Here is a 25,533-nt window from a genome sequence, read left to right as displayed (position 1 = left end):
TCTTTTAGGATAGTTTCCTACGACGTTATAACTCTCTTCTTCTTGTGTGTGTGCGCGTGTGTGGATGTGTGTGCCAATAAAAAGAGATAAATGGTATAACCTTTCTATCACCCATGCCAAGTATGATAGATTGGTTATGCCATTTCCCTCTTGAATAATAGGTCTTGAGTGCAACTCCTCGTCGGCTAGATCTTTAGGTCTTTTAATTTTAATTAGTTTCCTACGACGTTAAATTAGTTTCTCTCTCTTTCTCTCTCAATGTGTGTGCGTTTTTTTGGATCGTATGCATGTTTTCTCTCTCTTTTCCTCTCTCAATGTGTGCGTTTTTTGTTTATGCATGTCCTCTCTCTCTTTTCCTCTCTCAATGCGTGCGTTTTTTGTTTATGCATGCTCTCTCTCTCTTTTCCTCTCTCAATGTGTGTGTGCATTCTTTGTTTATGTATGTGTGTGTGCGTTTTTGTTTATGTTTGTACTCTCTCTCTCTCTCTCTCTCTCTCTCTCTCTCTCTCTCAGAAACACTATGTGTGTGTGTATGTGTGTGTGAGAGAGAGAGAGAGAGGGAGAGAGAAAGAGGGGAAGGGAACATGAGAGTGAGGAGAGGGAAGGAGCATACCTGGCTCTCCTTCCTCTCCTCGTGTGTGTGTGTGTGTGTGTGTGTGTGGAGAAGAAAAAGAGAGAGAGAGAGAGAGAGAGAGAGAGAGAGAGAGAGGGAGAGCGTTATCTGCTCCTTGCTTGAGGGCGCCGAAAAACTCAGATCTGAGATCTGAGTTTTTGGGCGCGCTCTGTTACTTTTTTCGCCCAGTCGACGTCGCTATGAGCGTCGCAAATTTACAAAGAAATTTGCGACGCTCATAGAGACGCCGGGAATTTTTCTTTTGAGTGTCGCTAATAGGAATAGCCTCTTGTAGTGAGACCAGTGGCGGTGCTCAACTACCCTGTGTTAACAGAGACAACCAATATTTTCCCTCCCTCAGATAAATATATGATACACACCCTCACCACTTTCATCAATCAAATGAAGGAGGTTCTAAATCTCACATGTCAAATGCTGGTAAAGATTTCCAGAATGCTAGCTACATGCATCACAATGTTTGAAGATATTGAAGCAACTGACCACCCCTGGCAAGTATTTGTGGAAGGAACCAAAGGGTTGTGCTGGAATTTGGAAATTGAAGTTCCAAGCAGAAACATAATCATGGTGTTGTATGCACGAGTCATGTTTTTGCCTTCGCACTACATGCAGACTTTGGAAGAGGCATTCATGATAGATTCAACCCCATGATGAAGGAAGTGCCTGCACGACACAATGAATATTAGAATACTCTCAGTAATAACCCATTCAAAGAAATTGCGGTCAAGATTGAGATAGAAGCCAAAGCACAGGCAACTCACCAGACCACTTGAGAAGCGAACCTTAGATTACTAGTACAGCTTGAGGTGACACCCACTACAAGAGGTACTTCACATTAGCGACGCTCGCAGTGCGACGCTTAAAAGTGAAAATCCACGGTGTTGCTATGGGCGTCGCTAGTTTATTTGTAACTTAGCGACGCTCATAGCAACACCAATAGCGACACCGAGCGATAGAGGTAAAAAATAAACCAAGAGCACCCGAAAACTCAGATCTCAGATCTGAGTTTTTGACGCTCAAGCAAGTAAAGGTAACCCGCGCTCTCCCTCTCTCTCTCTCTTTCTTCTCCACACACACCCACACACACATACACGAGGAGAGGAAGGAGAGCCATATATGCTCCTTCCCTCTCCTCTCTCTCATGTTCCCTTCTCCTCTTTCTCTCTCTCTCCCTCTCTCTCTCTCTCTCTCTCACACACACACACACACATTGTGTTTTTGAGAGAGAGAGAGAGAGAGAGAGAGAGAGAGAGAGCACATGCATAAACAAAACACACACACACACACACATGCATAAACAAAGAATGCATACACACACACATTGAGAGAGGAAGAGAGAGAGAGAGAGAGAGAGAGAGAGAGAGAGAGAGAGAGAGAGAGAGAAGAGAGAAGAAGAAGAAGAAGAGAGTTTTAACGTTGTTGGAAATTATCCCAAGAGACCTAAGAGAGAGAGAGAGAGAGAGAGAGAGAGAGATAAAAGACAGAGAATGCCAATAGAAGATTAAATTTGTTGTCTAGGTTATAAGGTTCTTACCCTCATTATGAGTAGTGACGAAGATGTGGGGCCGTCCAACCGAAACACCTATCTCTCAATGAGGATCTTATGTCCTTGTAATCAATGCAAGCATGCTGTGCGATGGACAAGACACGTTTCTTTGTAGCACGTTCGTGAATTTGGCGAGTTTGATCCATCTATTATAGATCGAGTTGTTGCCAATTATAACTGGTCGGACTCTAACGCTGGCCAATAGGCAGCAATCTTGCAACCCAATAGACGTGTTCGCAGGCGCTTTGGTCAAGCAGCATATGTGAGGCCACAAGATATAGCCTCTGACAGCTCGGGGTATGATCATGCAGACCACATTCCCAATGAGACAATGTTTGAGCCCGAGATCGATACGATCATGGATTCAGAAAGGTTTATCTATGATGATATGAAAAGTGAAGCCGATACACCATTGTATGATGTAGCACGTGTGCTTAGATTGAAGGCGCTCTTGGTTCTTCTCAACATGCAGACAAAGTTTGGATGGAGTAACACTAACGTCATGGCGCTTTTCAGGTGATCTATTACAATGTGTTTACTTTAATAAAAAATTTTAGATGTATAATGATGTGATAGATTTTTACACAATTGTACCATAATTTTTTCGTTGTGTAGATTGCTCAAAGAGCACATACTCCCAAGTGATAATGTGATGCCAGATTCTCAGAGAGGAAGCAAGAAAGATTTTGCGAAACTTGGGGATGGATTACAATTTGATCCACGCTTGTCCTAACGACTGCATTCTTTCCAGAGGGGAATACATAGACATGGAGAAGTGTCCGAAATGTGATTCCGAGAGATATCGAGAGGGGAATACATAGACATGGAGAAGTGTCCGAAATGTGATTCCGAGAGATATCGAGTAGATCTCCACGGAACAAAAATTCCACAAAAGGTTTTGCGACAATTTTTCTCTGCTTCCTCACATCAAGCATTTCTTTGAATGTAAGTCCATGGCCGCCCTAGCATCATGGCATGAGGAGAATAAATCTTCGGATGGTGTGCTACGGATTCCTGCAGATTGCGCAACCTGGAAACATATAGATGAAACATGGTCGGATTTTTGCCAAGGAAGCTCGAAATTTGTGCCTAGGTCTGGCTATGGATGGCGTAAATCCATTTGGTCAAAGATCAACATCTTATAGTGTATGGCCCATGGTCATCATCAACTACAACATTCCCACGTGGTTGACTACGAAGAAGGGGCACCTATGGCTAAGCTTGATTGTGCCGGGGCGGTATAAAGTGAAGAATATAGAGGTGTATCTTCGTCCACTATTGGAAGAGCTACAACAATTGTGGATTGGAATAGAAGTGGTGGATATGAGCCAACACACAGGTCGACGGAATGCTTTGATCAGAGGCATTCTAATGCGGACCATGCATGACTATCCCAGACTAATAGAATGCTCAGGTGATTTACACTTAAGCTTAAACACTGTAAATCTTGGTTTTTCTCAAGATTATGTATTATCATGTGTATACATGCAGGGCTTCAAACAAGCGGATACAGAGCATGTGTCACATGTGGACCTAGACTGAATGCACGTCGGGCGCCCTCATTGAAGAAGCAAATCTACAAATGTCATCAAGCGTATCTTCCAGAGAATCATGTGTTACGCGACGGCTTTTGGGAAGAGAGCCACCGAGGAGGTCTGCACAAGCATGGTTAGAGTAGAAGGAGATGTGTGATGACGGTTTGACCCCACGGATGAAGAGACTCTCTCTATGGTACGAGTTACCATATTGGCCCCGACTCATGATCAATCACTTGCTCGATCCAATGCACATATTCAAGAATGTGGGTAATTTGCTATGGAACCATCTGACCGGCAAGAAAGATACTTTGGGAGCCAGGGTTGACCTTAGAAATGTGGATCGTATGGAGCAATATTGGCCGTAGACAACATCTGATGGATCGATAAAACTCCCTAAAGTTCCAAGGATTTTCATAGGAGCCCAAGAATGCAAAGTAAAAGAGACCTTTCGATCTTTGCAGACCCCCACTGGCGTAATGCACTCGCTCCAAACGTGTTTTACTAAAGAAGGAAAGCTTACCGGTTTGAAGTCACATGACTTGCATAAAATGTGTCAGGTATGTTCATAGTGGATATATGATAGTGACGAGCACTGCGTTGCAAGTGGGATGGAGACTAAAGTTGCAACGCGAAGCTGGACTGCTCAATATAGATGCTGCTCGTCCCACGGCTAGATCTAGTTGATCGGGTGAAAGAGACACTAAGAAGCACTACTACTGCTTCTCAGTGTCTCTTTCACCCGATCGATTAGATTTAGTGGTGGGGCAAGCAACTTCTATGAGCAGACCTTCGCGATGTAGCTTCAATCTCCATCGCACCCGGAGTGCAGTGCTTTTACAAATTCACAAAAATTCAATGAAGTCTCTCTACACAGGAATCCCTCCCCTTTATGAGTCCCCTCTCTCTCTCTCTTTCTCTCTCTCTCTCTCTCTCTCTCTCTCTACTTGTCCATGTTTTCTTCTCCATTGATTGAATATTAAGTTTAAATGTTCGTGTGTTTAATGCAGGTATGGATGATGAGGAGTTTCTTTCTTCTTTGTCACCCCAGTAGAGACAGTGGTATGTGGAGCGTCATCCCTCTCAAGCACCATCACGTGTTCCTACTCCTTTAGCGTCTCCCTCTATTTTAGAGCATTCAGCGTGCTCCAAAGCTTCGGTGTCGACGAGACGATATTCACACTTGTCTAGGCACCAGCGCTCTAGTGGTGGCGGCGGTGGTTGTTGTGGGGATGCCGCCTTCGATTCCTTGACAACGCCTCGTGTTCGACGAGGCTCTTTACCCTCCCTTCTTTGCCCACCCCCACACCAGCCACAACATCACCATCTACACCAGGTTTTGCGCGGTTGACGGCCGTTCCTAGCCGCTACACACCACTAGATACTCCTCCAGGAGTCATTCCATTCGACACTCCTCACTTCGGGGCCCAGACTCCAGTGGAGATACCTGGCGTCCGTACCCCCGTCGACATGCCGCTAGAGACCCCTGTCGGGACACCCAGGTTCGCGCATCACCTGCGAGAGGGCTTGCCTTACTCCATTGACTTCAGCGGCGGCATCATCTTGGATGATGAAGGCAAGAAGGTGATCTCACGTATGCGGGGTCTTTGCTCTTAGGTGTTTAGACACTACATACTAAACACCTGGGGTGAAGTACCAAGTGATTTAAAAGATAGAGTCATCAACATGCTGCATGACGAGTTTCCTGTTCCAACACCGGATGACCGCTTCAAGGAAGACCTGATGAAGGTTTGAATGCGGGAATACTGCAAGCACAAGCGTTCCAAAGTGCTAAAAGCAATTAAGCATGGGTGGAACAGATCAAATTGGCTGGCCAAAGAAGATTGGAAGAATGCAAAGAAAGCAGCGCGCTAGAATCCCGACAAGTGGAAGCAACAAAAGGAGACAGCCAAAGCGCGAGTAGACACAGGGAGCTCGCACCACTTGGGGAGAGGCAGGTGGGCATAATTTGAGGCCGATTTTGTAAGTGTTTTCGCATTGCTCTTTAGGTTTGATAGTTTAGGGTTTAGGGATTTTTAAATTCTAACATAAAGGATTCTTTGTATGTTTTGACAGTGGTCGATGACAGGAGGTGAACCCACACCGTACGAGCGCAAGTACGCAGGCAGGAAGGGCTTAAATGCCCTGATGGACATTCTGAGTTCTCGCGGCGGCATGGTTAGTATTAGGGTTTACTCTTTTCTATTTGTTGTATTGTTTTATAAATTATATGTTTATACTTACAGAAAGCTGTCTTATTGTTTTTTTTTTTTGCAGAATCCAACAGATATGCCGCTTGGACACGATGAGACGTCTGATTAGACGACGTCAGTCTAGCCGTAGCTAGATAGCATTAGTTTCCTTTTGTCATAGCATATATATCATGAGATGACGTTTATACGTCTTTTTGAAAACCATGTATATTTTTTCAATAATGACAATGGTGTTGTAACTATTACATTTGCAAAGTTTAACAATCAAGTGATTTTGCCTATGACATGTACAATTGTCTTTGATTTACTTTCATCAATTTACTTTTGTCAGTTTTGTATCTTTATTCTGCAAACAACACTATGGATGATGGAGTTAATGGTTATATTGTCTTGTGGGTGACTACTTTGGGTCTATATCTAAGGTTGCACTTTCTTTCAAAGGTGAATCTGGGCTTATCTTGGATTCATTTAGGTTTACTCAATTATTGAAACATTCAATATGGTTGATGGGTGGCAGACATTCAATGCCCTGCCACACCAAAAAAAATAAAATCTCTTGAGCGTCGCTATGACCATCTCTACATAATTAAGGCTCTGCAGCGTCGCTATAAATGTCGCTATAGGTGGTCTGTGAAATGTCGCTATGATGTATAAAAACCCAATGTATTTCCGTTGCTAACAGCATCACAAGTGCATACAACCTCTTGTAGTGACCTACATCCAGATCAGAGTTTGACAAAGACGCAAAGCCAGTTTTCACAAGGACGTGCAATGAATAGGAAGGATGGAATTCTTGGAGGATGCAACGGATGGGCCCCTAAAGATATAGCTACAAGACACACTTCATTATACTCTATGTTTTCTTCAAAGAAGCCTTGCATTAGAAATTAATGATTCTTGAAGTGTATTTATCTAGCCTATTATTCTCTATTTTCTGCTCAAAACCTACAAGCCTTGTAAAGTGGTCAATGGCGGTGGGAAAGGGTCCCAAGTGTTTGGGTCAAAACCCTTAGTTTCTAAAGTTACATGATCATTATCTGTAAGGGGATTTTGGACCTCGACTGTGAGCTGCAACTCTGCTACAACTTGTAATCAATATTTCTCTCTGTCTGGTAATCAGAAATTAATTTCGATTAGTGCATTGTGTTCCTTGTCTCTTGCTTTGGAGTGTAAGTGTACTCATTGTCAGTTTTGTTGTGGTTCGCGACTACCTATCTGTGAGCTAAATGCATGGATTTGAGTGCTAAAATGGTTATATTTTGATGTTTTGACCTTGAAGAGTGTTTATAAGCCATAGAGCTACCTTTCTGAATAGTTCTCTTGTATATTTCTTCACATTTTTTGGGATGGATCGTGATTTTGGTACCTCCTCTTATGACCACAAAACTTAGTAGGATTATGCCCTTAGGTGTTGTAATACCCCTTCTTAAGTTTCACTGCATTCAGACTCTATTTGGATGTCAAAAAAACCTGATGACCTAGAGCGATGAGACTAGACATCGGTAGATTTCCAGACTAGAGAGTGATTGATTTTCCAAAGTAGTCGATTGCGTAGTTCCATAGGTTCATTGCTTGAGCGTGACAACCTCAAAGAGTCTCCCTGTCCCATCTCGAGTCGCTTCCCTGGGTATTGACATATGTTAGTACTAGATAGCTATGCTGCAGACATCTGTCGCGGCTACCTGCTAACCACAATTGGAATCAGAGAGAAAGAGAATACATGCAAGGGTTTGACCATGCATGTAATACATGACTTTTCTCTCTCCACTGGCTCTGATACACTGAGAGGACAAAGGAACTCTGCATGCATGTTCTCCTCCTAGTCACCTTCTCTTATAGCTCGCCCTTGAACCTATCTTTATAAGTTCCCTACTCGGGGGGGTCTCAACTATACAGAGATCTGTCTAGCACATGCGTTCAAGAGGCATTTATAAAACCCACTATTCTATATCTTTTGAGGTATATAGAAACCCCTTATGTACCACTTTTCTCAATAGAAGGACCCCTTATGTATCAAAATTTTCACTTTTTCAATTTAAACACCCTTTTGCATGTATATTTTTTGTAACTTCATAAGAGAAATTAACCCCTTTTGTTGAACTAGCTTGCTATTCTACATATTTTTGAGTGAGCCCCCCGAGGTCCCCTATTCATGACATGTTTAGCTGGACTTGCCCAGGATCCGTATACCCCTTGATCGTCGTCACCATGACATTGGAGCATCATGGGTTGATGTCACAAATACAAAGTATTAATGTTGTGGTTTTGTCGTTCCTTAAATTTGACGAATGCATTGGGATAGAGCCATCTCCCCGCTCCCCCCCCTTCCGCAAAAAAAAAAAACCATGAGAAATTACATCTGATTTTCTTATCTCAATTGTCTACTCATATCAATAATAAAGTGTTATCCATCTTTTCTTTCCAAGGAAAAAGGAGACGAGGACGGTGGATGTACAGTCAAAGTCGTGGTGGTTGTCCTTGTGTAACCACCTAAATTATAATAAAAGCAATAAGACTTGACCGATTTGACCCTTCATTCACACTTATAGTCTTACACATGCAAGAGGATGGGAGTAAGATAGAGGTATGTTAATTGCATCCCTTTTTGTGGTGTAGTTAGTTAACAGAGGGCCCTTTCTGTCGAGCCTTCCTAAGGATGTGCTTATTGCTCACTCCTTGCTCTTGTGAGAGGCACAGAGGTACGCTCAATTTTGCTCAAGCTTGTCTCCACACACATCCATCACATTCTTAATCCCATGGACAAAGTGAGATAAATTATTGACTACACTTGATCGAGATGTACATATGGAGTGCAATAAGATAACTCCATGCAATTTTACAAACCTTCTATACTATATATTAAGGAGACTGGTTTTTCAGTGCCACGTGTCGCAATTTCCTTTATCCGGCTACAGTGAGGACAATGCGCACGTGGGGGGGAGAGAGAGAAAGAGAGAGAGGCGGCCTTCGGCCGCCGGCCACACTATAATAGTAAAACCCCATCGTAAGAGAGAAAGAACAAGAGCCCGTTTTCATTTAAAGACTAGTGTTGTTACATACACGAATTAGAGCAAATCAAGGCAACGACCACATACCATGAGGACTAGGGTTTAGAGACCTTCTAAGTTCTGAGGACTCGAATTGTATGACTCACGTATTACAAAAATTTTATGATGATGTTGATGTGAAACTCTTTGTCTCCATCATCAAGTACGTGCTCATCAAATTAAACGATAAAAAAAAAGTGAAAGGGTCACATTGCACAGTGGCTTTCTAAAAAATAAGAAAGTGATAAAGTCATTAGGTTGAGTTTAACGGAATCGATGTTCCGGAAAGGATTGCCTCAGAACTGAAATAAAACTGAAATAACATTTAAAGCGTCTCAATCATCATTGAAAAAAGTATGCCTAACCGGACACTCATCTAAGGCTTCTTTTAGAAAGCCAAAAACACGATTGGTTGTCCTGCACTTTGGCCTGATGGGCAGGGCTCGAGAAAAGATAGGTTCACTTTATCCAAAGCTTGTTCAAAATGAAAAATGGCCGGCTCAAGTTTGGACAAGAAGGGTCTCAAGCCGGTTCAAATTATGGAATTTTTAGTTATAATATGAGATCTTTAGTGTGATTATCCCTCTCAAATTTAAAGTTAGCCTATTCATATGCGTGTGAAAAGGTTCCAAAGCCGGGTCCACAATGTTTCCCGAGCCCTGCTGATGGGTCCATAAACTATAAGATTTTACCAACTCGGCACTGGCGCTGGCTCGACGCGTACATTAACCCCTTCCCGCTCTCCTTTTGCCAACAGCACCCTACATCATGCCTTCAGGCTGGGCTACTTCAGAACAACTCTATAATATTGCAAATTTGCACGTGATGCTCTTCGCATTGAGTTTTCTGTCGTGTGCCAGTTTAGCTCTTCTCATCATCAGCACCGCCGCCTCAGGTAGAAAGCGAAAGACCAGTCGCAAATGCTCGAATTGCTATGTAGGCTCGTCAGAGAGATCAGATGCCATTGATGTGATTGTCGTAGGGGCAGGTGTCGCCGGGTCCGCCCTTGCGTATGCTCTTGGAAAGGTAAGCTATATTTTCTTTAATATTCAGCTTCTTGCGGATGGAGCTCTGTGTATATTATTGCAGCTTATGGTCATGCAAGCATGCATCTTCATGTGAGTGTGCATATTGATGTGTGGCGGAATACTCATGCACCTTAATGCCTAGTGCCCATGGACATGCGCTTGGCATCCTTCTTTCCTGCAAATTAGTCAAGACGTTCTCCACTGCTTTACTTGTATAACCTTCATCCTCTTTAAATTTGTTGTTTTGTTCAGGATGGAAGAAAGGTTTTCATGATTGAGAGGGATATATCGCAGCCTGACCGTATGGCCGGAGAGCTTCTACAACCAGGGGGCTACCTGAAACTGGTAGAGCTGGGTCTTGCAGGTACTACACGTACCTTGACAACCTTCTGAACATGGACAGCCATTGCTTGTGTTTAAGGCCCATCTTGCATCTTCCATCCTTGCTTTCCACTATCCTTGCGCCTCTGTTTGGCAGATTGTGTTGAAGATATTGATGCCCAACGAGTGTTGGGATATGCCCTCTTCAAAGAAGGCAGGAATACAAAAGTTGGATATCCTCTCAAAGGTTACGATTGTGATGTTTCTGGAAGGAGCTTTCATAATGGCCGCTTCATTCAAAAAATGCGAGGCAAAGCTTCCAATCTTCCAATGTCAGGAATTGTCTGCTGCATCATCTTCTGGCTAGCAATTTGCTACATATTTGTTTGCTGTCCAAACTGACTTGAGCACGCTGCCCGTCTGTCCAGGGTTACGCAACAGCAAGGTACCGTGCATTCCCTTATTGAAGAGGAGGGCATTGTTAAGGGTGTCAAGTATAGGGTTGCTGGTGGAGCTGAAATGGAGGTATATGCACCTCTAACAGTCATTTGTGATGGATGTTTCTCCAACCTCAGGCGCACGCTATGCACATCCAAGGTGTGTGTGTGTGTGTGTGTGTGAGAGAGAGAGAGAGAGAGAGAGAGAGAGAGAGAGAGAGAGAGAGAGAGAGAGAGAGCTAAATGATTGTTTTGGTATCCAGCCTGAAATCACTTCATGCTTCGTCGGACTGATCTTAGAGAACTGCAATCTTCCACATGCCAATCATGGGCATGTTGTACTGGCAGACCCATCACCTATCTTGTTGTATCCAATTAGCAGCACAGAGGTGCGGTGCTTGGTTGACATCCCTGGTGAAAAAGTGCCCTCTATAGTCAGTGGCGAGATGGCAAGCTACTTGAAAAGTGTGGTGATGCCTCAGGTAAAGACGTAGTTTGTAAGTCTGGTTTTTCTCTGTTTTGTGTAATTAAACTCTGAACCCTAAACCCTAAGTTGGCTTGCAAATTCAGTCTTACAGGAAATTTAAAAGGTTTTCATGGAATTGTGATTGTATAGGTACCTGAGGAGTTGCAAACATCCTTTTTGACAGCATTGGAGCGGGGTAAGATGCGCTCAATGCCAAACAAAAGCATGCCTGCTTTCCCGGTCCCACGTCCAGGAGCAATTCTAGTGGGAGATGCATTTAACATTCGACATCCGCTAACAGGAGGGGGGATGACTGTTGCCTTGTCGGACGTTGTCTTGCTGAGAGATTTGCTCAAGCCATTGAAAACTTTTCATGATTCTGTGGCATTATGTGATTATTTGGAGAAGTTCTACACGTTGCGGAAGGTAAGTTAGATTTGCACCCTAAAGAAGGGTTCTTGTGGGCGATCAATCTTGCACGAATCTCTCTAGTAGTTTGCTTCAATGATGCATAAATTGTATGTCATCGATACAACACTAATCTCTGTATTCTGCCCGCAGCCAGTGGCATCAACTATAAACACTCTAGCCGGTGCTCTATACAAGGTCTTCTGTGCTTCACCTGATATTGCAATGAAGGAGATGAGGCAGGCTTGCTTTGATTACCTGAGCTTAGGAGGCTCATTCTCCATGGGACCTGTAGCATTGTTGTCAGGTCTAAGTCCGCAGCCTTTCAGCTTGTTAGCACATTTTTGTGCTGTTGCAGTCTTTGGAGTGGGCCGCATATATTGATACCATTTCCTTCATTCAAGAGGGTGTGGCTTGGAACACGACTGATAATGGTTTAATTTTTATTGTATATCTGTACTATTGTGCCATGATGCCCTTATAAGCACTTTCTCACTCACTTGACTTGGCAGGGTGCTGCAAACATCATCTTCCCGATTATTAGGGCGGAGGGGGTCCGGCAAATGTTCTTCCCCAACACAGTTCCAGCTTATTACAAAGCACCTCCTGCAGAATGCATGAGTAGATTTTCTGCCAAGGGCCGTAAGGTCGGTAGATTGAGTCGAAATGAGACCTGCAGTTGTGGTAGTAAGCATTAATGCTTACTCAAAAGATGGAACAATTCTAGTCTCTCTTTGTTCAGATTGGTTGGGCACCATCGCACAACCTGAAGCAGTAAAAGCCCCAACAAGAGGGTGCTACCAGCAGACCAAGCATAGTGAGTGTGATGATGAAGAAAAATACTGCTTAGGCCAGTTTTAAACCTCAGTGAACTCCTTTCTTCACGAGGATTTTTGAGTTCACCCATTGTGTGTGTGAACTCAAAATGAAGTTTTCCCTCTTGAGTATACAATATGTGATTTTATGACAAACTCTACAAGGGTTTTCCTACATTAATTTCAAGATTCAAATGGAAGCATTCATGAAGAATTGACAATGAAGATCACAAAAATTGAACAACGGTATTCCTGAATGACTTAAAAAAAAAAAAAAAAAGTTGAAAAAGATCAAAGATTCCGTTAGACTAATTGGTATACATTATATTTCTTTTCTACCTAAAAGACATCTCCTTGTAAAACAGATACAAAATAAGACACGCTTACTAGCATAATTCACTAGAGAGAGAGAGAGAGTTAAAAAGAAATTTACTTTTGGATATTTTTTACCATCTTTTTTTTTTTTGGTGAGTAGATTATAGTAATATAGCAAAACAATACGTTCCTGTCAAAATAGTGCTATTACATTTTTTTGATCATCTTATTACAATGTTAATTTTGAGAGAAAAATATTTGGCACGGAGGGGGAGGGGGAGAGAGAGAGAGAGAGAGAGAGAGAGCGAGCGAGCCATGCATCTAATATACTACACCGGCCTTTCGTGAAGACATCTAGTGCACTACTCTTTCTGTCTCTTAAGGTTAATCAACAGATCTACCCACCACTTTTATCAAATTTTCTCTTTTGAGCACTCACAGTTCCAACTGGCGTGGCCTTCTGTAAGTCCCATTTGCAATGGCCTTGTGAACTCAGTAGAGGCTCTACGACACACTACATGCCAAAATCCTCATCCATTTTCAAAGGCGTCCATCAACACCATCACTTTCGCCATCACCGTACATGTACATCATGATTGTGGTCCCTTGAAGCACCCATGGAACAAGATCGAGAGCCTATTTTCCTTTACAGATAGTGACAATGTGAGAAGCTCTAAGAGAACAACACCAAAGCTGTAAATATCTCTCTTTGGGGTTGCATTGCAAAATGGGCATGGCAATACTCGGCCAATGTCACGTGTGTATCCACTTAATGAGTTGGCCACTGCATATAAGCCAGATGAGCCCTGGTGGGCATCAAGCCATCGCCATGATCATGTGCATGAAGCCATGGAAGCACAATGAATCCCATTGAGGTGCAGCATTGTGTAGAGGGTTCATGGCCGCAAAGGGTGCGTAGAAGCAGACTGAGCAAGCGCGCAAGGATGCACCACGGACTCAAGGTCGCAAAAGGCCGCAAAGGGTGTGCAGAGGGATACTGAGCAGGCGTGAAGGGATGCACCACGAGCTCAGGGTCACAAAAGGCACGCAAAGGGAGACGAAGCAGGGGAGGAAGCATGCTCGAATGCACAGTGTGTTGCAAGCTCGTGCTGGCTTGCGCTGCCCATTAGGCATGCGAGGTCCGGGGAGCAAAGCATAGAGGCATTGCATGGCACATACATTGTGTATTGCAGCATAGAGAATGACAGAGCATGACGACCAACTACGCTGCTCACACATATGAGAGAGAGAGAGAGAGCAGTCTTCGGGAAAAATCATTTCTCCAAACATACAAAATTCCCTTTCTTGAATTTTCCTAGAGGAAATTTAGAAAATTAGGTTTATTTTTTTAGTTTTTACACTAATTTTCTCTATTTTGGGACGGAATTTCTCCTTTTCCCCTTGCCTTCAACAAGCATTTTGGAAATTGAAAACGGCATGATATTAAGCCGAGACATATTTTTTCCGAACACTGACTCGGAGGCTGCAACGAATACTGCCGATTGAAGGAGCTCGTGACATGTGTAGGGGGGACGGAATCCCTCCTCCTTTTGACCTTCCAAATTCTTTACACGAGACCTTTCAAAAACTTTACTATTCCTCGGACCTCCATCTTTTAATTTCTTTCTCGTGGAATATTGCATGTTTTTTCAAAGTTTTGCCTTTTTTCAAAGCTTCTACAACCAGGGGGCTACCTGAAACTAGTACTAGCGTACCTTGACAACCTTTTGAACATGGACAACCATTGCTTTTGTTTAGGGCCATGGTAAGCCATCTTGCATCTTCCATCCTTGTTTTTCACTATCCTTGGGCCTGTGTTTTACAGATTGTGTTTAAGACACCTGTGCTTCACCTCATATTGCAATGCAGGACATGTGGCAGGCTTGCTTTGATTACCTGAGCTTAGGAGGCATATTCTCCACGGGACCTATGGCATTGTTGTCGGGTCTAAGTCCGCAACCTCTGAGATTGCTAGCACATTTTTGTGTTGTTGCAGTCTTTGGAGTGGGCCGCATATTGATACCATTTCATTCATTCAAGAGGGTGTGGCTCGGAACATCACTGATCATGGTTTATTTTTTATTGTATACCTTTATTATTGTGTCATCATGCCCTTATGAGCACTTGCAGAGGATTCTCACTCACTTGACTTGCCAGGGTGCGGCAAATAACATCTTTCCGATTAATAGGGCGGAGGGTGTCCAGCAAATGTTCTTCCCGAACACAGTTCCAGCTTATTACAAAGCACCTCCTGCAGAATGCATGTGCATATTTTCTGCCAAGGGCCATAAGGTCGGTCGATTGAGTCAAAATGAGAATTGCAATTGTGGTAGTAAGCGTTACAAGCCTACTCAAAAGATGGAACAATTCTAGTCTCTCATCTTCGTTGATTGGTCCATATAACACGCTCTTGCTGCTATAGGCACATAATTTGTAGGCCTCAACAAGCCTAACTCCATCTTTCTTTTCACTTTCTTGCTTTTTACATTGGCAACTTTGACAGCCTCGATATAGCTTCCCAGATCTTCATAGTTGACTTTCTCTTGAGCACACAAATGCAGACAAGCTAAAAAGTTCTCCAGCTTGAAACAATCCGCATTGACCACTCGGGTAACATCAACCAAATCCCCCCAACAAGCTTCAAACTAGTCGACAAAAGCATCAAAATTTCCACTTATTTCCTATCCCAGCCTCTTGATCTTTGCATCCGCTTCAGTAGCAGCCAACACCAGTTTACAAAACCAACATAGAAATTTCCCTCTAAAACCAGCCCAATCCTGCTTATCTACAGCTTCTAGAACATTGAACCATGCTTTTGCTTTACCTAGCAGCACCAACATCACCGTCTGCATCTTCTCTTCACCACTCCACATTTGCAACAAGAGAATAAATAGCTCAAAATTTGTCAGTATATGAGACTCGAACTCCACCCTTGTTCTTCGCATTTTGGCACTTGAATGGCCTCAAACTACACGTTCAAAATTGACCCAGAATCCCTTGATCCAAAGTGGTCGGCACGACCGTCAAAAGTGAGTTGACTCTAACATTGCATCGGTAGCTTTGACCAATGCACCATCAATTCTTCCTAATCTCACATGATGCATATCACCCTCTAGAACCTTGTCAAGGCCTAAAAGATGCCAAATGGCACAACTTCCAATGAGGTCAAGTGGACACACACACGACCCCTAACAAATCTTGAAGTGACCATTATTTGTAATCCAAAGCTTCGATTTGTAATCCGAAAAGACCGGCATGCTCCACAACTTGAGCTCTTTGACCCTATCCAATTGTACCAGCTTTGACCACCTTCCCATACATACCCTGTCCATTGGAACTTGGGAATCTGCAAGTCCTTCTGACCACCTTCCCATACCTACCCTGTCCGTTGGAACTTGGGAATCTGCAAGACCTTCTGACTTTGGATTGCTCTATCTTTCACATCGTGGCTTCGTTTAAGGAGCCGTCTCAATCGGCTTGTAAAGCATCTCAAAGACCACATTCTAGAGCACCAACTCAACATCTTGAGCACTTTGACCTACCATCCCAATTGGTTCTTGGAGATTTCCTCACCTAAAAAACCACATCAGGCATACATTCCCACTGACACGTGCCTACCTAGGGCTTTCATACCTCCTCTAGCCTTCTACACTTAACCTACCTGTAGTCATAGCATTGCATAGAATCACTTAGAGCACATACCAACTTTGCTTGCACCACCGTCATTGTAGACAAGGGATTGTCCATCTATTTATGGTGAGTGGCGTGCAAGGCATGATAGTAAGGTGGACTGCATTCCACCCAAACCATTTTTTCACTTCCACTTATAGTGCAAGAAAAAGTGTCAACGATATCATTTTTGCCTAATGGTGTTTCTATTTCCAATGGTTTTATTTCTCATGTAGAAGATGTTGCAAGAGTTATCCATAACTTTCACCTTTTACTCGATAGCAATTGAGACCGGTGTATTTTCTTGGTCTTGTTGCATATGAATGCACTGGTTGTATGATGGCTTGAATCTATAGCAAGTAGCATTTGATGGCACCCATCTACCTAGTGGTTTCAATAGTATATAATTTTGGAGCCTAATCCACATTTTTAGGTTTCCAAGCCAAGACCAATCATTCTTGGACAAGGTAAACCCAAGTGTCATGTAAATGACATTGTCATGCATAGCTACATGATAGTAGTTATGGAAAGGGTTCGAGGTTAGTGTACCGAGTATCTCTTTTGATAATTTTTCCTTCTAAGTTAATTTTTCTTACAATGGACTTAAGGGCCCACTTTGGATATTATCTACTATTGGAGTGGTCACCCCTTTAAGATGGTCATAGACTTGCATGTGGTAGGGGTTCTTTTTGGCACACGTCACTCACAAGGTGTGCAACATGGTTTAGAAACTTGTGGAGTTTGGTTCAGCTAGTGTGGAGCACAATCTATGAGGGTCCCTCTCATTCCTATCTCTGAGTGTTTCCAGTTACTCCACACACAAGTACTTCTCATACTTGACAGATGTCACATATACTGACGTCACTATATGAGACATATTCCACATGTGGAGAATATGAGTCCTCAAGACTAACACTGGCATCTTTTTCTTAATTATGTGTCATGATAGAGTCTCTATTTGTGCTCGTCATTTTTTTTTATTAGACCAATTCATGCATTAGACATCAAAAACAATTTCAATGACAAAAAATTGTTGGATATCTATCACGACTTGTTAATGTAACAAGTATTGTAAGCAACATCGATTAATGTATGTTTGTTTTAATTTTTTTAGGCTACAAGTTTGTGTGTCTACTATGCACCTACCAAGGCTATGCCATACACTGAAGATATTTCATTATTTCTACCTAGATGTGGTTTATGTCTATATCCTACTGTGGTTCAATTTTTTTAGCAAGGCTAATTAATAATTCTCCGCATAGCCTGATTTTAGCTATGGTTCATTGTGGGGAGTATTTAGCTCTTTGTGAAAGATCTATTTATGCATCTATTCTCTCAAGTTTTATGTATTCTATGTGCATAAACTAGTCCATCAATATTGGAAATCACGAAACACTTCAATTATGGAAATGCAAGTTAGGATATGTTTTTGTTAATGCATGAACACTAGGTGTTATGGGCCCTAGTGTTTAGAAAACATATCTACAATGGCATGCATGATGCAAGTTTGTGTATTTTATAGCTTATGAGGCCTTTTAGTCACAATAGATACTGTTTCTCAGTGTATTTTGTTGCATCTACCAACCACCGTACGGGCTCATGACTAGGTATGGAATTAGAAAGAGGATGGGGTCTAGGACGGCCTCTTTATTTTCCATAAGATTATGGAGGTGATTAACATTTTGACAAATAGATGAATTCCATGTGTGCAAGAATGGTGGATGTCTAAGAGAGGTGTAAGAGTGGTCAAAGGATGCACCCCCCCCCCCCCCCCCCCCCCCCAAAAAAAAGAAAAAGAAAAAAGGGAGTATATAACTTTATGATTTTCTTCCTTCCATATCTCCTACATATGGTCTCTGATTTGCATGGAGATTATAGATCTGTATACTACACGTCAATCTCTTTCCGTAGATATGTAACATGATATGGTTTTGCCTACTAGATTTTAAATTCATTTTTGGGAAAAAAATCTAAATTCAAATAAACTAGCTATTTTTCTTGTTTGAATACAAAAGGTGTCCTTTGATTGCTTCTTAGTACTAGAGGTTTGTGTAAAGACCTAGGAGATTGCATTGACAAATCCACATCCCTACCTCCCTATATATAGGCTTTGTGGTGCTTAGCCCTAGCCTAGTACAGGTCCCCAGTCCACATCTAAGCCATCTAGGCCATTGGCCTAGGTTCCTGACCCTTTAAGTTGCCCTTGGCCTTACATTACTCCCCCATTGGAGAAGCGTTTTTGTCCTCCAAAACAAAAGTGGTGATAGAGTCATACAGAATACTAGTGTTTTCGGCAATGGCATCCCACATGGATCCAGCTGTCCTTTTGAGACTAAAGCATAGTTCAGTAGGACGTTCAATAAAATCAAGAACAACATCTTGATTTTCCACATTGTTGCCCCTTTGCAACCATTTTGTGTAACCCGCCCATAGCCAACATAGTGTGTAAAATCCATTTAGAACTCACATGAGTATGCTAAACAAGTTATCACAACTAAGATGTACCCAAAAGAGTACCTCTTTTCACTTTCCATGAAAGTAATTGGCTGATGTAACTCATCAGCAAAGTATAAGTGCATGACTTGTTATCAATTTTCATCAGTAACAACCACACCATAGCTAGTGAGAACTTGATTTAAATATGAAGAGATTAAACCTAGTCACAAACATGATTTACCTTATGGTTAGCAAACTCCAACTAGAGTGATACATGCTTTCTAATTGGATTGACTGGTACTAATGTATACGTTTTGCACTTGTAATGTGCCTATCTCCTTTGGATAAATGATAGTACTGAGGTGTGTTTCCCCACGGTTTACAAATAGTTGTCCAAAATGACTGGTAAAAACATGGATCATGATGCTTGCAACATGGTTGAGGAATCAACAATAGTATAAATAACCATTTTGGTTAGCTGAAAATATCCATAAGCACCCAAACCGAGCCATGACCTCTATTGCTGATTGTTAGATCTATGTCATCAATGTGCATGCCACTCCAAAACAATGTTTGCTAGACACTAGGTCCCATAACACCTAGTGTGCATGGGCAAAAACAGATTGGAACTTGCATATCCATGACCATACTTGACAATACATATGGGGAATATGATGCTCATAGCACACATGAAAAAGGAGTGTAAATAGTTCTGAAAAAAAACTAAACAATTTCTATTGCAATCTTTTGCAAGGCTTGCTGAAATGTTTGACCCAAATTAGAATGTGAAACATAAGTCACTTACAATGAAACATTCTCATTAATGGTCAAACGAGGATTTCGTAAAAGTCCAACAGAAATCACTTTGTATGTCAAGCATGAGGGCGATGTATTTCTCATTGTTGTTCTCTTTTAAATGATATCTGATCACTGGTCCGAATGAGGCAAATATTACTGAATTTAAGGCTGATTTGAATGCAACTTTCAAGATGAAAGATTTGGGGTTGTTGCATCATTACTTGGGCATATAGTTTAAGCAGTGTGATGATGGTATTGATTTGTGTCAAATAAGTTACATACAGACATTGTTTTGTAAGTTTGGACTTGAGGATTGCAAAGCTATTGCCACTCCTATCGAAATAGGTTTCAAATTGAGTCTTCACATCAGGAAGTGAATGGGGTCTAGGAGGGCCTCTTTATTTGGAAATTTAAGGGAGTCAAACCTCTAGCATTAAGAAAGCAATCAAAGGACAAGTTTTAAATTCAAACAGGCAAAATGGATAGTTTATTTAAATTCAAATTTCTCTCCCAAAAAGTAATTTAAAATCTAGCAAGTAAAACCATGATATGTAACATATCTACGGAAAGAGCTCGGTGTGTGGATTATAGATCTATAATATCCTTTCAAATATGAGATCATATGTAGGAGTTATCAAAGAGGAAAACAACCAGCACTATGTATAGTGGGTGAATTACCACTATGTCAAGGAGAGGCTCTCAACAAGAGAGATCAGCTTGGCTTATGTGCCAACACAAGACAACCTTGCATATCTTTTCACAAAGGCATTGTCTCGTGAGAAGTTTGAAGCTTTCCACAAAACTTTCACTACAAGAGGCTATTCATATTAGCGACACTCACACAACGACGCTCAAAAAAAAAATTCCCAGCGTCGCTATGAGCGTCGCAAATTTCTTTGTAAATTTGCGACGCTCATAGCGACGCCCGCTGGGCTAAAAAAATAACCGAGCGCGCCCAAAAACTCAGATCTCAGATCTGAGTTTTTCGGCGCCCTCAAGCAAGGAGCAGGTAACGCTCTCCCTCTCTCTCTCTCTCTCTCTCTCTCTTTCTTCTCCACACACACACACACACACACACACACACACACACACACACACACACACACACACACACACACACACACATACACGAGGAGAGGAAGGAGAGCCAGGTATGCTCCTTCCCTCTCCTCATTCTCATGTTCCCTTCCCCTCTTTCTCTCTCCCTCTCTCTCTCTCTCTCACACACATACACACACACATAGTGTTTTTGAGAGAGAGAGAGAGAGAGAGAGAGAGAGAGAGAGAGAGAGAGAGAGTACAAACATAAACAAAAACGCACACACACATACATAAACAAAGAATGCACACACACATTGAGAGAGGAAAAGAGAGAGAGAGCATGCATAAACAAAAAACGCACACATTGAGAGAGGAAAAGAGAGAGAGAACATGCATAAACAAAAAACGCACACATTGAGAGAGGAAAAGAGAGAGAAAACATACATACGATCCAGAAAAACGCACACACATTGAGAGAGAAAGAGAGAGAAACTAATTTAACGTCGTAGGAAACTAATTAAAATTAAAAGACCTAAAGATCTAGCCGACGAGGAGTTGAACTCAAGACCTATTATTCAAGAGAGAAATGGCATAATCAATCTATCATACTTGGCATGGGTGATAGAAAGGTTATACCATTTATCTCTTTTTATTCGCACACACATCCACACACGCGCACACACACAAGAAGAAGAGAGTTATAACGTCGTAGGAAACTATCCTAAAAGATGTTAAAGATTAGGTTAGATGTAGACTTACGTTAAATTAGATTTAGGTTTATTTTTAACTAGATTTACATTTATTTATGCTAGATTTAGATTTACGTTATATTAGATTAGATTTAGGTCTCCATAGACTGCGATGCCTGCATGAAGCGGGTGAAGAAAGCCCTCAATGGAATATAGGGTATTGCTGCCTTCACTCATGGTGGGCTCCGTCGATCCAAAAGTACTGGTGAAATGTCTTCAGAAGATAGGGAAGAAGGTGGATCTTCAGGGCGGCAAGAGTCACTACATCCCCGACACAATGACCATCTAGACAACCTCTAGTCATTCAACAGCAACATCAAAGTTAGTAACAAGAGCAAGAACGGTCTAAAGGGCCAATTGCTGTCGTCAGATGTGGATGGAGATGAGGCAGCGTCGCCGCCGGAAGTTAAGTCTCACATCTTTAGTGATGAGAATGCCAACTCTTGCCGAGTTATGTGAAAAATTATGTGTTAAATCAGTTTTAAGGTTCTTATAATCCCTGTTAGTTTAGTTCTTTGTTTTTAATATAACATAATTTACGTTAGATTTAGATTTATGTTATATTAGATTAGACTTAGGTTTATTTAGGTTTACCCACACACACACACACACACAAGAAGAAGAGAGTTTTAACGTCGTAGGAAACTATCCCAAAAGACGTTAAAGATTAGGTTAGATGTAGACTTACGTTAAATTAGATTTAGGTTTATTTTCAGTTAGATTTACGTTTATTTAGATTTACGCTTATTTACGTTAGATCGAGTCCACGCAAGAATTACTTACGGTTTAGGGTTTAGAGTTAGACGAACAGTGAAAAGATCTACTGTGAAAAGATGTTAAGATGCTGTGAAGTGCTACAGCTAGCTAGAGAAGAGGCAAAGGGGTTTTGTCCACTACATGCAGTATCATGTAGACGTGGGTCTGTAGATTTCTTGTACCCACAAATATAGGTATTGACCAATAAAGATGAGATTATAATCCGGTGGTTCTGATCTCCGTGCACCTCTAGACCGAGGTGTGCGGGGATTGGACATGACTAGAGAATGTGAGGTAAAGAGAGAGAGAGAGAGAGAGAGAGAGAGAGAGAGAGAGAGAGAGAGAGAGAGAGAGAGAGAGAGAGAGAGAGAGAGAGAGAGAGAGAGAGAGAGAGAGATAGAGATAAGACGAAGAATGCCAATAGAATATTAAATTTGTTGTCCAGGTTATAAGATTTTTATCCTCATTATGAGTAGTGACGAGGATGTGGGACCGTCCAACCAAAACACCTATCTCTCAACGAGGGTCTTATGTCCTTGTAATCAATGCAAGCATGCTGTGCGACGGACAAGACGTGTTTCTTTGCAGCACGTTCGAGAATTTGGCGAGTTCGATCCATCTATTATAGCTCGATTTGTTGCCAATTATAACTCGTCGGACTCTGACGCTGGCCAACAAGCAGCAATCTTGCAACCCAATAGACGTGTTCGCAGGCGCTTTGGTCAAGCAGCATATGTGAGGCCACAAGATGTAGCCTCTGACAGCTCGGGGGATGATCATGCAGAGCACATTCCCAACGAGGCAATGTTTGAGCCCGAGATTGATGAAATGATCGAGACGATCATGGATTCAGAAAGGCTTATCTATGATGATATGAAAAGTGAAGCCGATACGCCATTGTATAATGGAGCACGTATGTCTAGATTGAAAGCACTCTTGGTTCTTCTCAACATGCAGGCAAAGTTTGGATGGAGTGACACTAGCGTCACAGTGCTTTTGAGGTGATCTATTACAATTAGTTTACTTTAATAAAACTCTAAATGTATAATGATCTGATAGATTTTTACACGACTGTATCGTATTTTTATGTTGTGTAGATTGCTTAAAGAGCACATACTACCAGCTAACAATGTCATGCCAGATTCCCGAGATGAAGCAAGAAAGATTTTGCGAAACTTGGGGATGGATTACAATTCTATCCATGCTTGTCCTAATGACTGCATTCTTTTCAGAGGGGAATACATAGACATGGAGAAGTGTCCGAAATGTGATTCCGAAAGATATCGAGTAGATCTCCACGGGACAAAAATTCCACAAAAGGTTTTGCGACATTTTCCTCTGCTTCCTCGCATCAAGCATTTCTTCGAATGTAAGTCCATGGCCGCCCTAGCATCATGGCATGAGGAGAATAAATCTTCGGATGGTGTGCTACGAATTCCTGCAGAATGCGTAGCCTGGAAACATATAGATGGAACATGGTCGGATTTTGCCAGGGAAGCTCGAAATTTGCGCTTAGGCCTGGCTATGGATGGCGTTAATCCATTTGGTCAAAGATCAACATCTTACAGTGTATGGCCCGTTGTCATCGTCAACTACAACATTCCCCCGTGGTTGACTACGAAGAAGGGGCACCTATGGCTAAGCTTGATTGTGCCAGGGCGATATAAAGTGGGGAATATGGATGTGTATCTTCGTCCACTATTGGAAGAGCTACAACAATTGTGGATTGGCATAGAGGTGGTGGATATGAGCCGACACACAGGACGATGGAATGCTTTGATCAGAGGCATTCTAATGTGGACCATGCATGACTATCCCGGGCTAACAGAATGCTCAGGTGATCTATTGACACTCCTCACTCAGACACTGTAAATCTTGTTTTTTCCCATAGTTGATCTATTATCATGTGTATACATGCAGGGATTCAAACAAGTGGATACAGAGCATGTGTCACATGTGGACCTAAACTGAATGCACGTAGGGCATCCTCACTGAAGAAGAAAATCTACGAAGGTCATCAAGCGTATCTTCCAGAGAATCATGTGTTACGCGACGGCTTTTTGGGAAGAGAGCCACCAAGGATGTCTGCACAAGCATGGTTAGAGCAGAAGGAGATGTGCGATGACGGATTTCCTGCAGGGATGAAGAGACTATCTCTATGGTACGAGTTACCATACTGGCCCCGACTCATGATCAATCACTTTCGTACTACCCGAGCATTGTGAACAAGTAAGTATGTAAATAGTTAACATCCCCCTTTTACAAGTTATGTGCCTGAAAGCTCTCATGTAAGTTATGTGGCTCTGGCAGGTAATATTTCATCCTACAAAGTCTACATCAAACTGGTGGTACGTCATAGAGGTAGCCCCTCGTAGTGCAAGGACGTATGAAGGCTACCATGTGCCAATCACAACGGCATCAATGGAGGAGATCAGAGAAGATGCTCAATCAGAAGCCGCTGCGGTGGTGCCAGATGAGCATCAAGATGCTACTACTCTATATGGGGTGCATGCAGAGGAGCTACAAAATGAAACAGAGGATATGTGTTTAAACAGAGAGCTCTATATAGATATAGGAAGTTATGCTGAGTTATGCGAGGATGAGAGAGAGATCTCTTAAAGCCACAAATATTGTATTTGAACAATTTTGCTCCGTGTTGTAAAATCTTTGGCTCTTTAAGTACCTTCCATGGTGTATAACGCTCTTTTCTACTCGCGCTCACATCTTTTGATTGAAAATTCTGAGTTTTCGACTTGCCTCTTCTATCACTCAATTCATTGCGTCATTGTATTTATATGCGTCATTACGTCATTGTATTTAATGGTCTTTGCGTCATTGTCTACTCTATTCATTCAATATTAAGTTTAAATATTCGTGTGTTTAATGCAAGTATGGATGATGAGGAGTTTCTTTCTTCTTTGTCACCGCAATAGAGACAGTGGTACGTGGAGCGTCATCGCTCTGGCGCATCATCGCGCGTTCCTACTCCATCCGCATCTCCCTCTCTTTCGGAGCATTCGGCGCGCTCCGAAGCTTCGGCGTCGACGAGACGAGCTTCACACTCGTCTAGACACCGGCGCTCTAGTGGTGGCGGTGGTGGTTGTTGTGGGGATTCCGCCACCGATGCCTCCACACCGCCTCGTGTTCGACGAGGCTCTTTACCCTCCCCTTCTTTGCCCGTCCCCACACAAGCCACAACATCGCCATCTACGCCAGGTTTTGCACGGGTGACTGTTCCTAGAAGCTACACACCTCTACCTACTCCGCTAGGAGCCACCCCACTCGACACTCCTCGCTTCGGGGCCCAGATGCCGGTGGAGAC

At 42.4% G+C, this 25,533-nt stretch overlaps 1 pseudogene across 1 annotated transcript; it reads left to right on the top strand.

Annotated features, from left to right (window-relative positions):
- The first annotated feature begins 9,715 nt into the window (after window positions 1-9,715).
- On the top strand, window positions 9,716-12,668 carry LOC147419996 (squalene epoxidase 3-like; annotated as a pseudogene). Its single transcript, XR_015186958.1, has 8 exons — window positions 9,716-9,998; window positions 10,253-10,364; window positions 10,479-10,653; window positions 10,750-10,918; window positions 11,022-11,240; window positions 11,375-11,650; window positions 11,786-12,066; window positions 12,145-12,668. The product of XR_015186958.1 is annotated as a squalene epoxidase 3-like (transcript).
- Window positions 12,669-25,533: the final 12,865 nt, after the last annotated feature.

The sequence above is a fragment of the Adiantum capillus-veneris genome, chromosome 28, assembly GCF_014529385.1.
Source record: "Adiantum capillus-veneris isolate H3 chromosome 28, ASM1452938v2, whole genome shotgun sequence".
Taxonomy (NCBI): Eukaryota; Viridiplantae; Streptophyta; class Polypodiopsida; order Polypodiales; family Pteridaceae; genus Adiantum; species Adiantum capillus-veneris.
Note: the sequence above shows the minus strand (reverse complement) of the source record. Positions and strands in the feature narration are given on the sequence as shown.